General features: G+C 37.7%; 1 protein-coding gene across 12 annotated transcripts in view; it reads right to left on the bottom strand.

Annotated features, from left to right (window-relative positions):
- Nucleotides 1-17,193, bottom strand: part of CDH18 (cadherin 18) — a 478,444-nt gene that overhangs the window by 216,095 nt on the left and 245,156 nt on the right. For 5 of the 12 annotated variants that reach the window (XM_079299711.1, XM_079299718.1, XM_079299714.1 and 2 more), the window contains exon 1: nt 4,283-4,398. The exons of 1 other annotated variant lie outside the window; for it this stretch is intronic. The gene's annotated coding sequence lies outside the window, so the exon portion shown is untranslated. Of the gene's footprint in view, nt 1-4,282; nt 4,480-4,729; nt 8,660-17,193 lie in introns of those variants that run through there. 6 more of the 12 variants (XM_079299712.1, XM_079299713.1, XM_079299708.1 and 3 more) reach the window with 2 other exon arrangements.

The raw sequence follows: 17,193 nt of genomic DNA, 5'->3' as shown, positions 1-17,193 counted from the left end.
AACAGCCTGCTGATCCTATCACCTCACTCATCCCATCTGCCAAGTCAAGACAATGTGCTGGATCCCTCTTGTAAAGTAATTTCAGGGTTCAATATTACAGTAGACTGTGCAGTACTACACAGAACAACAATCTCACAGATCCTCACTACAGTCCTATGGTGGAAATGCAGCTGGTACCTCAGCTAGCTTGGGTATTTTCGCACCATGTTTCACAAACAGCCTTGAAATTTTGTCCTTGTAAGCAGTGAATAAATTATATTGAAACCTAGGTAAGGTGAAATGAGAATGGTATAATTTGTGCGTGACCTAAATATCCTCCCTTTTGTAAGATCTCTTTAAAAGAAGCAAGCAATTTCACAGGGAGTGGGGAGTAAAATAATGCTTTGTCTTTTCTATGATGACAAAAACTCAGCTTTAACTCTACTCAGGTTTGAACGAATTCCACAAAAATATAAATGACAATTGCCATCAAGCAAAACTATATTTCTCACAGGCCTCAAGCAACTGCTGAATGCATTTTCATTATATAAGGACTGCAGATGTGCAAATGCTACCAACTTGCTTGTCAGTTGCTTATAAAGCTGCATGACTATGTTATTCTGGTTGTGTTCAATCCACAAAGATATTATTTTAAAAAAACCCAACCCCAAATCCAACCCCTGAAACAAAAACTTCCTCCAGATAAACACAACCTCAAAATAGGAGATCAGCCTTATTCACTCCTTTCAAATCTCAAACTAGATTACAGGTTTATTTTAAATTCTGTCAATTCTCTTTGTGCATATTAAAATTAGTCAAAAAACAAAAAAGTAATGACACATTTTTAAAGCATTATTTTAAAATATTACAGTATTAACTGTTTTCTGATAAAACCTGGCTTTTGAGGACAAAAATAATCTTATCCTGCCAATCTTTGCTCTCCCTTATATGATACCTGATTTGTTTAGCCCTCAATTCAGAAGCTTCTTAAAAATTCCACTTCCATTCTTTGAATTTCCAAATTCCATGTAGTCTCATTTGATGTATATAATTGAAAGATGAAGGAATAGAGTAATAGAGACAATAACACTTCTGCATTAGGTTCCGTGGTATTTTCTTTTAAACAGTATCATGCAATATTCATTCTTCATTCTATAATTATTGTGCAATGGTCATGTCAAGTTATAGAGTGCTTTAGGGACTTGCCCAAGTCTTCCCATCAAGTATATGATGAAGTTTAAGCACTTTACCCTGATTTATCACCAGACTATACACATAGTATTTAAACTGCAGCTTAACTGATCATGGAAAATAAGTTTTCCACTATAATGAATGCTAGTGAGATGTATGTCCTGAATTACATAGACCTTTGTAGGCTGTGCTGGGGTTTTCACACAGAGTTTCTTCTTATGACTTTTGCACATGTATCATCTTCCTCCAAGTGAAGATGCATAGAACCTCTTCTATGAATGCAATCATGCACTTTATGCTGTTGCAGGGGTTTGCTATGTATTTTGTCTCCTTCTTGCTTTGCCAGTTGCCACCTTTATTTTGCATTGCCTATAAGCAATGAAACTGTGCCCCATGGAGTCATGATGGCTGATTTAGACCCCTTTGCAGGACAGGTCTGCCAAGGCTAACTAGCTGTTAGCTGTCCAAACAGGAGCTCGTGTTCATCTGCATGGAACAGATGACTCACTGGTATTTAGCTGGTTTTATTCAATCTGATAAGACTGATATTTTTTAGCACTAATTGTATTAACAGAAATGCAGCTCTTAACCAGGAGCAGGAGCTATAGTTAACAGAATTTTTCATACCTTTCAAGTTTCATTTATCTGAAGAGATAAAGGTTGAAATCTTCCATACAACCATATTGAGAACTAGTAATTAAATTGCCCATGTTTTTAATGTTTAGAGCTCACAGGTTAAATGTTTAGTATTCAGAGACAAAATTATTGAAAAAAAAAAAAAAAAGTTACTTTTAAGTACAGATTATTCCCTGAAGGGTATTATGCAAATTTCATGCACCACAGGAATGTCAGTTCTGGTGCAGTAACAACTGTGCCTCTCTGGTGGGCACACATGTACCCTCATAAACTAATTTTGAATGTTGAAGACATTTATCCCCAGTTGCTTCATAACTTTGCATATGTTCATCAGAACGACTACCATGAATTAGCACAGCATGCACCAACAAAGTGTCTGAGCTACAGTCTCTGCATTGCAGGACAAAAACAATAAACATCATTTTTAATGCAGGTTGCAAAGAACAATGCTCTCAAATTAAGCTACATGAGAAATTAAACTAGACAAAGTATAAAATCTTTGACTAGAATTTTGTCCTAATAGCAGAGTCAACAATCCTATCCTATGAAGTCTTACAGGATTTTCAGTACCTGCAAGTGGAAGGCATTTAGTTTTGGATCTCATCTGTAAATGGTTCAGTCAGCAGCACAGTGCCCCCTAAGTCATGCCAGTGCACTGGATTTGCTCCTATTTAAAGTGCTGTCTGACATACTATTTCTCCAGTCAATTTTTAGAAGCAGGTAACAGTGAATGTGTTAATTTGCATGTTTTCTTGATTTGTTTTGTAGGGTTTTGTTGGATTGTTTATTTGTTTCCTGTTTGATAGACACTTTCTAAGCAGAAATGAAAAGGTTATTTATTGTAGTCCTTAAGTAGGATGGTTAGTAACTTTAACTACAAAAGAAAATTATTACATTGTTTCCATAGGTACACATTTAAAATATTTTTTAAAAGATCCACACCTTAATTTGCATCAGGTAACTATACCATACTATGTCTTCTTCAGAAAAGTATGAAATGAAATATTCTGTAAAAGGCAGTGAAGTAGGTTAGGGAAGCCTTTTGGTTATTTCTCTAAATCTTCTTACCTTTACAGTTAGCCAAAATGCCAAACATGTGCCAAACTTTTAAATAAAAATTATATTTGCCCTGAAGACAAACATCTACTATCATTCAGTAGAAAGACAATTTATGCAGAAGGCTTCAGTGTTTTCAACAACTGTGTAATGTTGACTGCAGCACAGAAGTAAAGATTTGAAAGGAAGGAGCTATGCTTAGTGTCTTGGAATGAAAAATACATTCTGTACCTTGAATATAGGCAGTGATTTTATCACCTGTGCTAACTGAAGTCATAATTTTACCTGTGTTTTCCCTTGTATTTCTTTTGATCGTGAAAAGCTAATGGGGCATTGATGCACATGAAATTGAATTTATCCCAAGCCCTAATCTGAATGATGAACTACATTAAAATATAAGAAATGCTCATACTGCTTTACAGAGATCCAGTCAGAGAAATACATGCAGGCATCTACGTTTGCCACGTTTCATTGGCTTCTGTACCCTGTCCTCCTTGTATCTTGTCATTCATGTACACAAAACAGACTCTCACAGGCACACACACAGACACACACACACACAGGTTCAGGACTGTGCTGTTTTCAAATAGACACATTAGCAAAGTCATCCTAAGGAACTCCTTGCTTGCCAAAACACTCAGCTTCAGACCACTGACAGTTCCATCAGTCAAAATGTGGTGTGAACTAAAGGCACATAGTAGTTTTTGTTCATTAGGAAAGGAACTGTTGGGGTGGGTTAGGAGGAAATGAAGAGAGGATTTATTTCTGCCTGTGCATTATTTACAGTGCCCTTTACACAAAGTAAAGTTAGGTGACTGCTTAAGCTTTAACAAGCAGCTAAAGGTAAATCTGCAGGAGGTCTTTTGCTGCAATTTCAATCCTCAGTTATCACATATAATGTTACAAACGGGGGGAGGGGAAGGGGGGGGGAGGAACCCAAAACCCTGAAATTGCTATTCAAATACCAAGCTTAATGTTCTTCACATATAGTTCAACATGGCATGCGGTTTTATTGCATTAAAAGGCTCACATATGTGAGTTGAGCTGAAGAATCTGACTGCCGTCACCATTAAAATGCATCTGCACATTATCCCCATAAGTTAAGGAGCAGAACTGTAGGTATTACGAACACGGTCACACACAAACACATACACAGAGCGCCGCTACCTTTCTACGCCTGTATTTTGCAGGTCCCTTTGCAACTGCCTCGGATAAGCAAACACGTTTCTACAGCACCACAAGGGTAAGGCTTGCGAACCAGCGGCAACTTTAACACAGACAAATTACAGGTTGTGCACCCACTACGACAGCATTACTGCACAGAATATTTTGCGCTACTTAGAAGGTTGTGTTAGCGGCACCGCTGTCCAGAAATATCCATGTTGCCACATATTAAAGTGTCATTTCATTTGAGCCTTACCTTGGCTGACTTGCCCTAACTGGTGACAAGGCACTTTAATTTATAAGAAGCAAATGGGGACTTTTCGCAGTGCTGGCGGCACAGCTGCTCGCCGTCCTCAGAGAGGTGCCCGGGCCCGGCTCCGCATCCCTGGGAGCCCGAGCCCCGCGCCGCCGCTCCTGCAGCGCCGGCAGCCCGGGCGATTGGCCGCGCCGCCCGCCGCCCCCGCCCCGCTCCGCGCCCGCCGCCTCCCTCCTGCCCGCCCCCGTCCTTCTCCCTCCCCGCCTTGTTCTCCCCGTTCCCGGCACTTCGGGGACGCAGGCAGCCTCCTGCGCGCAATGGCAGACCCGGGCTAGTCCTGGCTCTCGGGCAGATGCGCGATTCATCCATCCGCACACCGATCCATCCGTCCACCCATCCACCCATCCATCCATCCATCCGTCCATCCGTCCTTCCGTCCTCCCGTACCGATCTAGCCGGCGCGTTCGGGCACAGGGATATCTTTGTCCGGTAACTGCGCGGCGGCTGCGAACCCCCCCTGTTCGTGCTTGAGGTGCAGAAGAAGGACGGCTCCAGCCTGGTGACAGCGAGCCCCTAATTTCGGTGCCGGGAAGGGGGGCCGGGAGCCGGGAGGGCTGGGCTGCCGAGCGGGCGGGAGTGCACAGAAGGGGCGCACCGCCGAAAGCGGGCAGCACGGCGCTGCTGTGGCAAGCCGGAGATAAATTTTCCTATTTCTGTGCAAAGTCGTCACAGCCTGCTAAACGTTCCGCTGCCGGCTCCTTCATCAGCCGTCCACATGGTCCGGCTGTAAGATTCAGACTGAATGATGCCCGTAAATGCCTCCTTCCAATCCTGGTGGGACACAGGAGATGTCACATTAGCAACCCCTTCCCTACCAGATCAGCCCCACTCCTTTAAAGATTTCCTGGCCCATAACACTCCTATATTCATATCACTACACCAGTGTCTGTAAGTTGGTGGATAATTGTGACCTTTCAGGCTTGCTGGATCGAGGCAGGCTGGCTAATGCAAAAGTGATTCAAAAATCTGGACCTTGTATAACATCTTTACTCCAAACACACCTTATTCAGAATTAAGATTAATGGCATTCTCCTGATTCAGGGTTTCAGGAATGGGGTAGCCGTGTCAGACTCTGCTTACTCAACCTGCTAAAGCAGCGTATTAAAAATGTAATTAACATATAACTGAAAGCCCTGGCACATTTCCTGCTGGTGCAAAGGAACCTTGCTTCCAGCCAGCAGGACATATACCCTGGAGTGAGCCATGAAACCAGAGCGTGTTTGAGTCCCAAAGCTCCAGCAGGAAATGACAGGATGAAAGAAAAGAAAGCTACTGCTTTTTTTTTTTTTTTTTTTTTTTTTTAATGTATTATGGGTCAGAAGCAGCATCTGAAGTATAAATGATAGGTACCCCATGTACAAATGATCTAGATTTGAAAAGCAGAGCTGAAAAGAGTAATTCTACAATTTAACATAACCGGAAGGGAAGCTGTTACACCAGATTAGATGGAAAGAACAACACTGCTCACTGAGATCACTTGGACTGCTGGATTTTGAGAACTTTTCAAACAAAATTGCTCTGAGCTGCTCAGCGATATACATTAAAAATGATTTTGCTAGCAGGATAGGGAATTGAAGGCAAGAAGCAGCTAGTTGTTTGAATTTGGGGGATGTAAGCTTGGAGAGAATGAAATAGAAGCTATTTCAATTTGCTATTTATACGGCCTCTGGCTTGCAGCTGCAGCACATATGAATCAATGCTTTAATACACAGTCTTCAGAGTGTTCTCTCTCATGCAACTTCTGTTAGGTTGTGGATAGCTCCAGATTCAGAGAGATCTCATGATCTGGAGGATGGGCTGCTTATATCCAGATGCTTTCACTATTTTACTGCACTATGGCAGAAGCAAATTTTTAATCTCCTTGCAGGGAAGTGGTTGTATTAGTAACAGGGAGGGGGGGAAAAAAGGAGGGAAAAAAAGGAGTTTCTTTTCATTCTCCTAAGGTCCAGACAATTTAACATGAAAAGGAATTCATGTCAAAACATCTTCCAAAGATTTCCAGTGCATAAACTGAGGGGGATAAAATGTAGAGTTACCTTTCAGCCTATTTAGCCTTGGATGAAATGCTGCTTAGGTGTAAAAAACCAGGGGTATTGCTGAAAACAAAATACTTTATTTTAAGGTCTTTTCTCAGTAATTTCCAGTGAATAAGGCAGAATTATGAATATTCACCATATACTCAGAGAATATGTCATCAAATCATTTGTTTCTGCAATAAGATGTTTGACAAGCAGAGGGAAGTCTTGATGCTTCAGAAGAGCATTTAGAAGGTGAAAATCTTCAATTCTTCTTATATATAAAAAATAAATACATGCATATGCATTTGTATTGACATATTTCAATACTTCTCACAGGCAGGAGTAAAGAATATCTGTTTAAAGAGATTATATGCAGTATTTCAGGCTAATTTGATATACAATGATCAAAGTTTTCTTAAGAATTCAAAATTATGCCATTTCAAGGAAAAAGCTGACAGTTTGAAAAAACTAGCCTCAATGAACTCTGACATTTCTTTCAAGCCTACATTTTAAGACTAAATACTGAGATTTGGTGTTATTGATGTTAGGTCAATCCTTTCATCAGTTTGAATGCTAAAAGAATTTGAATTTGTCATGGACAAATAAAGTCTGATGAAAAGAACCACAAAATGGTTCTGTCTGGGTCTGCAGCAGTATTCCCAAAGGAATTCTAGGGAAATTTGGATGTAACCCCTGAAGTCATTTTATGCATGGGTCTTGTCTTAAGGAATCCAGCAAATTTACACAATATTCTAGCAATATATCAAAATACAGAACTTTGTCAATCACATTCATTAAGTTCCCCTCCTAGACTTCAGAGCTTGTGACAATTATTATAAGGGAAGAAGAAAAAGACAGGCTCTTTTTGTCCCTTCTAACTTGTGGACTTTCTATGTTTAAAAGCAATAATGAAAAGGACATAGAATAATTATGAAGGAAATATATAGCTGTACCAAAAGTAAACTAGTTTCTACAGTTTACAGAAAAAATACTGTTTTGCTGCTCCAGTTAATAAGTTACAGAACATGCTCACAAAATCAGTCTCTCTTTGGGGGTGCTTAATATACTCAACATGGATTGATTGTCTTGCAGGTGACTGCTAGGGAACTAATCACCCAGATAATATTCAACCAATTAGAAAAAACACTAAATGGTCATTAATACATAAAGTAATGAAAATTCCTGGTAATTTATAGATAACAAAGTTCCTGTACACAAGACAGATAGATGAGGAATGGCTAAGATCACATTGAGATAAGGATGTTGCCAAGTTTAAGTCCAACTCTTTCTTAAACATGTGTACTCTAATAGCTGCAGTTGAAGAAAATTAGCTCAGTCACTGCCAAGAACCTCTGCTCACACACTGAGAACAATTGCACTGGGAATTTTCATGTTCTTGTTCAAAAGCACCAGGGAATAACATAGTAACCCCTACCTCCAGGGGAAACTTCTCAGTCTACAAAAAATTACAAACACCTTCTCTTTTTCCTAGATTTGAAAGAGTGAATACAAAGAATTCTACCATTTCCTGCCACAAATTTCACATTCACAAATCTTTATTTTTCTTCTCAGCTGCAGTGTCCAAGAATCAGTCCCAGCCCATCTCTGAAAACGTTTGACACTCCCCTGTTTCTTGTCTTAGTAAATGAACATTTTTATTTGCTGAGTTATTAATAAACATTCTAAACAGCTACCAATTTATGCAGAAATGAATTTTCTTTAAAGTTTGTGTATGATTTACTAATGACAGCTCTTTAGAAATGATCATCCAAAAATATATGAATAAGGCCTAGAGCTTAAAAGCATCATATGTCAAGCTAAATATAAAAATAATGTATGTAGATTGATGATGCATCACAATGGGACACAATTGACTTACCATTTCTATTTCAAAGAGTACCTAAATGCAGTAAAATATAAAAATGCAAAAATAATTTTGACATCAAATGCGTTTACAATGTTGTTACATTTCTATCTCTAGATAGCTAACAGAAAATCATACCAAAATAAATCATGGCAGTCAAAATTTTCATTTTCTGATATGTACAAGTGGGACAGAAATTTTTAACTTGTCTAGTAAATGAACATACAGCTGAGCTATCTTCATGTTGCTAATGATGACTCTCTGGAGGTTTCTCATATCATACCTCTACATTTTTATTTTAGAAATGTGAATAAATATTCAGAGGAAATAGGATAAAGACAATTTTGCATATGGTCTCTCTGAATATTCTGTAAGGAATGGATTTTCTCTAGAAAATTTAAATAGTTGATTATAAAAAGTAAATTTTTTATATAGGTTAGCAAATTCTACACTATATTAATTGCAGAGGGAATAGCACTGCTGATACTTCCTTGGCTCTTTCTACAGTAAGCATCACTGGAGTATTTTCTAATAAAACAACAACATCTGTTCCTAGATATATGATGCCAGTAACAGTTGCCAGTCACAAAAAACTTGTGATAATATAGTCACTTGCCTTTAGTATTCCATGAAACAGCAGGCAAAATATACTGACAGGACTTGGAAGAAAACAACATAATGCCTAGCATTTTGCTACCTGTTACCATAAGACTCTGAGCTAATCAGTCCCTTTCTGAATGCAGGAAAGATAGGAAAAAAAATAAATATATATATGAAGCATCATAAAAGAATAGTATGGTGTGTCAATCTCTCAGTCTCTGCATGGAAACAGACAAGAAAGAAGGCTCAGCTGAAGGCAGTGAAGTGATTAACTTAGACATTAGTAGATCTTTCTGCCCATCCCATGAAATTTCAGACTAACATTTATGATAGATACCATTCAATCAAGAAACTGGCTTAATTGGGGTGTTTCCTAGGAAACTAATGCAATTGTGTAATTGTAGATCTTGCACTGACCAGTATAAAATGGAATATGACCTGGTGACTGTACAATGTTCATGAGTAATGGGTTGCATTTTTGTAAGTTTAAAACTGCCAATGAATTTTTTGTGATGTTTTTTAAATTAATGTAGGCAAAAGTAAACTTTTTTCATACACAGACTGGAATCAAATCTTCACGGGTCAAGGTTCTCTGAATTGTTGCAAATGGTTATTCAGATACTCTGTATAAAATGTCAGATACAAATATGTCAAATTATGAACATTACATATATGTTATGAACATTACTATATGTTCAAATTATGAACATTACATTTGATGGAATTTGCCTCTTACAGCTAGTAGTGAGATAGAATCTTCTTTCTGACTGTAACAAGAGCTTTAATAAATTTTTGCTTAGAGGTAGGAAAATGCTAACAAGCAAAGGCTTCTGGGAAAATATAATGACAGATTTTCATAATATCATACAAAAGGATATTATTTCTGGGGCATATTATGTATTTTTTCTCTTTACTAGGATAAAGAAATTGCTTCTCTTAGACTCAGCATTCAGTAGGCTAACGGCGGATCAAAAAAAGGGGAAATGTAAAATGTTACAACATAATGATGTAACTTCTACTGAGGCTGGAATATCCTTTCCCTTGAAACCATAATGCTGAACGATGCTGAGGATATGGAAGAAAAAAATTGCATAATTTTTTTATAGAGAATCTCCCTGAAACTTACCAGTCCTGAGCTTTATCCTGTACTCCCTGTACTATAGTTGTATGCTTTTCCAGTTATTCTTTTTTTTTAGCACTTCTTCCAGTATGATAATGTTTACAGATATTGTTTTGCTCCTTCCAAACAGCTACAGGACTAGCAACATATTTAAATATAGCAATATATGCTTATAGCTTCATGCCCATTCAGTGGGCACCACTGAGAGGAGTCTGGTTTCCTCTTCCTTACCTCCCCTACTTCATCAGGTATTTTTACATTTTGGTAAGACCTCCCTAGGACCTTCTTTCCTGGCCAAACAGCGCCAGCTCTCTGCTTCAGCTGATATGATGGGTGTTCTGATCCATGAATAAGGTACACGACTGTTTGCTGCACTTTCTCTAGTACATGCTCATGTATTGGGTCCTGGGGGAGGTAAGAATGGGACTCAGCACTCCAGATGGATCTCACTAAGCAATGGACAACTTCTCCTAACCTGCTGGTAATGCTCTTCTAATGCAGCCTAGGATTCTGCTGACCTTCTTTGTCACAAGGGGAAAAATTTGCACTATATTTTAGTAGTAGTGTTTTGTAATTATAACAAGCACTAATATAGGACCAAAGCTGATTTTTGAAATTTGCTGAGCTTTGTAGTAGAGCTCCTAGTTGTTGAATCACCTATAATTTGTGGGACAACAGTGTTTAGTACAGGGCTGTACAGTCAGTTAATGTCTAATCCCAGTGGTTCTCTTAACTGGATTAATATTATTTCCAATTAGAGTAGAAAAAATGATGTTGCTGAAAGAGGAAGAAACTAAGGGGAAGTGAAACACAGCAAAAACTTTTTTCTCACTTCCAAATTCTGAAAGCTTAGATTGGCAGCATTTTTTTAGAAGTGTCAAATGAGAAAAAAGCCATATAATGCTGTCCACAGCAGCATCCTTCAGCACTGTGTCTGATGATGGTTCTCCCCCAGAAGGGTTAATGTGTAGGCACACCATCCTTCCTATTCTGCAGTGCCTAGCCTTGTATGTCTATACCCCTGCCGTGTGCTTAGCACAAGTGATAGATCATAAGATTTTATTGAATGTATAAAAGTTCCAGTGGTGATAAGTCTCCAGTATCACCAAGGTAAAAGCCCCTCCCTGCTGCCCCTCTGTTTCATTCCTCTAGCCTGGCAATAAGGCAACAGAAGAATGGAAATAAGAGTCAAGAACAATGCTGATTCTTGCTCTCATTATTTTTGCATAAAGAATACTGCAGTTCCATAAGCCAACTAAATTCTTCCATGTAGGCAATGCCATGGCTGCCATTTAATTAATAAAACCACCATCTACTGGAATTCTTCTCAGGATGTGCTTTTCTTTTCCCCTTTGCTTGTTAGTGCCCACTGTAATTAATTAAAATTAAGAAAATGAAATTAAGAATTAAGAAAAATCAAGTTTATGACTGGTATGGTCTGTTTAATAGGCCAAATAAGCAACAAGAAATAACCTCATGTTAGATGGTGACAAAAAATGAAGCAGAGACATATGTTTGTTCTGTTCCCCAAGCACAAACACAACACAGAATTTCCCTGACTAATAAATTTACTTTCATTTTAATTAAAACAGAACATTTAGTTACATTTCCTCTGTTCTGTCAAAGAATTAAATAGATAAATGGCTAGCTGGAGAAAAAATGACAACATTTTCTTTAGTGCTCCAACTGCACTCATAAGCGATTACTACCCATCTGTTCAGTAAAGGTGTAGGAAAGGCATATCATATAAAGCCTTATTTCCTTAAAAAGGCTTGCTAAAATATTTTGAGTTTGATCCCATATCTTCCAAAATGAAAAAAGATTTTCAAAAAGTAGAATTTGTCTCTTCCGTTTTAGTATAACTTTAGATAGATAAGCTGTTGTCATTGTTTTAGTCTTCTGATTCCACCATTAAACCAAAGCTCCTGGAGAGTGGCTCCCCTTGAAGAAATTGCAATGGCAATTCCACAGATTTTCTAGCCAAGAAGAAGGCATTAAGTAAACAGTCACATGCAAGACAAAACAAAAGACTCCACTCACTTTCTCTGGTAGTAAGCCTAAATACCAAGGTTTGATTGATGTGTATAGTCCAGGAATGTTCTAATTTTGCTTTAAGAAAGCGCAGAACTGAATTATCAGCCAGTTCCCTTGGTATTTTTATTTTCTATTGGTTAATGGCTCTTATATTAGGTAACTCAATTTACTAGCTTTCAGGAGTCTTGAAGAAAATATGTTTCATCTACTGATAAAATGTCTCATTCTTTCAGTCATTTTAGAAATGTGTAGAAAACGCTAGAAATAAAATATGGGACAGTGTTAAGTGGAGTGAATGTCATCATTGGGGAGATACTCCCTGCTACAGAATAACTGAAAGTTTTGAGTTGGAGGAGACCTTTAAAGGTCATCTAGTTTAAACCCAATTCCATGGGCAGGCACACCTTCTGCTAGATTATTTTCCTCAAAGCACCATCCAAAATGGCCTTGAACACTCCCAGCAGTAGGCATCCACAAATACTCTGAGGAACCTATGCCAGTGCCTCACCACCCTCCCAGTGAAGAATAAATTCAATCTAAAACTACCCTCTTTTATCTTAAAATCATTGTCCCTTGTCTTAGTACTACATGCCCTTGTCATAATTTGTAGGCGTCTTTACATACTGGAAGACTGCAGTAAATCTCTCCTGGCTGAACAACCCCAACTCTCTCAGCCGGTCTTGACAGGAGGTGCTTCAGCCCTTTGATCACCTCCTCTGGACTCACTCCAAAAGGCCCATGTCCTTGTTCTGTTGGTGTGCCCAGAGCTGGACTCAGTATTCCCAGCAGGATCTCACAAGGGCAGAGCAGAGGGGGAGAATCACCTTCCTAAACCTGCTTGTCATGTTTCCTTTGAAGCAGTTCAGGATACAGTAGGCTGTCTGTGCTGCAAGTGTACATTGCTATCTATTAAACAAAGAGAGAAATTCTTTCGCAACTGAAAAATGGCAAATCATGTCCATCTTTCAAAATCAGTAAGAAGTAAGATTCACAGAACCACAAGGCTGGTCAACCTTATCTGCATCCCTATATAATTTATAGAGCAAGTCATCCCCAAAAAGCTTTTCAGGGCAGCAGCCTGTCTTGGATTGGCAAGTATGGATTCACCAAAAGAAAATTTTGCCTGACCAACTTGTCACCTCTGATGAAACAACAGGATGCAGAGAGGAGGCCAAGTACCTTCCCTCAACCTGAGTAAAGCTTTTCGACACATTGTCTCCCAATATCCCCACAATCATACTAAACACTTTATTGGTTGGATGGAAGAACATAAGGTAGTGAAAGTCTGGCTGGACTGCAAGACTCTGAGAATCACACATATCAAGAGTCTATATTGGTCTCAATGCTATTTAGCATCTTTGCCAACAACATGAACAATATGCAAGTTGACAGATGAAACTGCATTGGAGGTTTCTTTGAAACAGCAAAACGAAGCTAGATATCTTAAAAACCAGACCAGTAGTTCCTTTTTCCTTTCCTATATTGACAATAGCAAAAGTATTCTGCATATTAGTCACCTGTAACAGCTTTACCTGCCAGTCACCCAATGAACCAGCCAGTTTCATATCTCACATGATAAGAAATGCTATTCTCAGTTGGCTGTGCTAAAGACCAGTAAGTCAAATTCTTAGATTTATAGGATCTGAAAAAAAAAAAAAAAAAAAAAAAAGGCAGAAATTGCTGTGTATTAATAAAAATGCTGGACTTAACCTATGCAGATACAAAAAACAGACTATGCAGTAAGAAAACTACTGGTTTTACAATACTCATTTTTATTGTAGCAGAAAAGTACATTTAAAATTATGATTGATAAAGAAGAGTTAACCAGTTGTTCCTTAAATAATTTTTAAGATAAAAATATTTAACAAGATTTTCAAAGCTAAAAGTTTATTTACTCTCCCTTCCTAGTCCTTTTTATTATAGGGCTATAGATCACTGATCCTTTGTAATTCTTCTAAATTATTTAATACAAGTGGAGCTTCATTGTTATCAATGAAAACTCAGTGTACACTATGCATAAATCTATGAATATAACATTTCACTGCCTGTATTTTAACACTTACCATATGTGGACTATTGTATATTCAGATATTTTAAGCTTATACTAGGTAATATTAATTTCATTTAATATTAATTTGATTTGACCTTGCTTGCTGTGTTGTACCACATCTAAAAATATTTTTATCAGTGGAATTTAATGGAATCAGTACATCACCATAACCTAAATGAATAGGCAAAAATCGATCTCCAGTACAGTTATTTTTTGTCCCAATGCAATATCAGTATTAATAAACAGGCATTACTAAATTCCAACACAGACATTATTAAATTTAAGCTTTTATTTTCATGTCCAAGACCTAAGTCCTTTAATGCGCTTTTTAATTATTAATGCATTTTTTAATTTCTTTGTTTCTGCTGTAGTGTGTTTTTTTAAGCCTATATACTGTAAAAAGATTCATAAGTATATCCAAAGTTGGAAGATAAACCACTCTTTATCTAATGTTAGTCATTAACATGCTTCTGTTAATTTTATGGAAACCTAAGTTCAAAAAGACTGTTACAGAACATACATTTTCAGAACTAGCTCAGACTTTTCTGCCTGGAAAGTGTAGATTTTCTCTGAAGTCCTCATTATTACTAAGTGGAAAGCAGGAGGATCCTAAGCAGAAACATTGCTTGAGAGCAACTGCAGCCTCTCAAGGTTGTCCAAAGCCTTCTCCAAGCCCAGAGGGGGAAGCCAGATGGGATACGAAGTGCATCAGCCATCTGCACTGATGTGATCCCCAGGGAGCTGCACACCTGAGGGCACAGGGCATGCAGCAATCACACAAACTGCTGCCACTGCAGACATTGCACCAACACCACAGGCTAACCCAGGAGCAGATACACAAGGAAAGGACTCTTGAATACCTATAGCCTGGGTCAGGGGCTTACACTTCAGAGACAATAATGGATAGACTGAAATTTTCTTCTACTTTTTTTTTTTTCTCTCTCTTTTTTTAAAATGCTCACACTTCCCGTGAGTAGGGTTAGTTCCTCATTTTTTACAAGGGGAACAAACCTCTTAGAAACCTCTTGCTGAGTTAGATTTACTCAGTGAGTTCAGCAGTAATACAACAGAACAGGGAAACAAGCTGCCCTTAGCATCTTTAAAGGGTGAGCAAGCACTGGGGATAGCTCTGGAATAGAGAGTATATCAGAAAGCAAAGTCATCTGGCTTTCAGACCAGCAACAGCCAGCTCCAGAACTGATAGATATAATAACTTTAAACTCCTTGTAACAAGGAGAAGTGTTCATATAAATGGATGAATTAAAAAATCTATGGTCAACTTAATAAGCCATGGGAGATCTTTTACAAGAGTTAGGAAAAGAGAAATTGATTTTTTTTTTTTTTTGGTCTTTTTCAAAAAATGTCGCAGTTCTTTCACTACACTCTTCCAACAAATAAAACCAGTGATATATAAAACAAAAACTTCCTAAATGAAACCAAACACTAGTGCCTGATACAGATAAGAGAACTATTTTATTATTAAAGCTACCATAATTTAAGCATTTAAAGTATCTTAAATGCAACTAAAGCAAAGAAATAACTGTATAATAATCACACATAAACAGGAAAATCAACAAATAAAACCCCCCACTAAATAGTTTTTTATAAATTACTTGTTCTTCAACAAAAAGTCACAGTAATACCTGAAAGCCAGGTTTTCTTCTTATCTATACTTAAGACAAATCTTAGTTGTATTCTGCAGTGGAAAGAAACTCAATCTTCTGTATACTAAAATTGTTCTGGTTTTGAATGTCTTGTATGTTATATGGTTTAGCAAAATAGGATCCCATGTCTTCACTGCTGTTGTGATCTTGTGAGTTTCCAAAAAAAGTTTGATCAAATAGATCTAACTAAGAAAAGAATGAGAAAGAAGTGATGTTTATTGATGCCAAAATTTAGGACTGTTAAATTGATGACTCATATCAGTCTACTGTGACTAAAAAATGTTAATTGACTTGTAGAATAGATATTATTTCATAATGTCAAGGAAATACCAAGAACCAGTCATGACTGATTATTTTTAGAAATTCAAATCTTATTAGTGCCTCAAAGATACCAAAATTTTTGTGCACATTGAAGTTTCCTGCCATGCATTTCTTAGGGAAACCCAAAACATTTCCTGAAAGACATTTCTGGTATACCCTAAAGTAGATAAATTGTCTTTATAACATGATGCAGGTATCAATATAGTATGTCTTTCCAGCTAGCACATTTTCTTGAAGACTAACATGTCAAACTGATGTTTTGTGCGAGAGGTTCTAGAGACAAAACGAACAAAATGCTCTTCATACACAGTATTTTATAGAACAAAACTGGAATGATTACAGAGATTACAGATCATGCTCCTGGCTTGCCTGATGAGTTGGATAAAACTGCCAGTATAATGAAGTTTAGCCAGTGTCAATGATGACATCCCCAAATTTGAAGACTCTCCAGCTTGTTTCATAGCTGCCTGATGAAAGATGCACTATCATCAACAATAGACTTTTGCTTTTTCCTATTGAGATAGTCTACAGACAAATTTTGAATTCAATTTATTTCTTTCCTCTGAATAAAGAAGCAGGCAAAACAGACGGAAAAGCCTCCTATTATGGAATTCTTATTTTTATAGTACCTTTAGTTTCATTATAACCCTCTCATTCTTTTGCCCTTTTCCACCATTTGTTTTCTCAGAATGTGGGAAAATGGCTGGGGGTAAAATCAGACAAAAGTGAGAAATTATATTCGCACTCTAACAGGAGTTATAGCAATACAAAAATTTGAGGGTGAAATGCAGTTGTATCCCAGGACAGGATGCAGTCATCATGCCTGATTTCCCACCACAAGACATGCTAAGAGAAATGAAATGGAGGGTGGAGTAGAGACCCTGCAGTGAATCTTTGATAAAATCCTTGCAAAGGAGGGACCTCGGTGTTACCTTGTAGTTAATAATCCCCATAACAGTTGTTAATCAAGGAAAAAGAACATATCTTGCTGTTGAATCATGGTGAGATCACAGATGCCACACTGATGAATACCTCCATCCCAAAACTACCTGTCTCCAAGGTTACCACCACCCCTAACAGAGAAGCATTTTATATTTTATTGACTATATCTTAGAATTTTACACCAATCAGTGACAAACATGTGTACTACTTCAGTTACTCTAGCTCGACATAAGGAAAT

Source organism: Erithacus rubecula, assembly GCF_903797595.1.
Source record: "Erithacus rubecula genome assembly, chromosome: 3".
Taxonomy (NCBI): domain Eukaryota; kingdom Metazoa; phylum Chordata; class Aves; order Passeriformes; family Muscicapidae; genus Erithacus; species Erithacus rubecula.
This window is presented reverse-complemented; position numbering and strand designations above follow the sequence as displayed.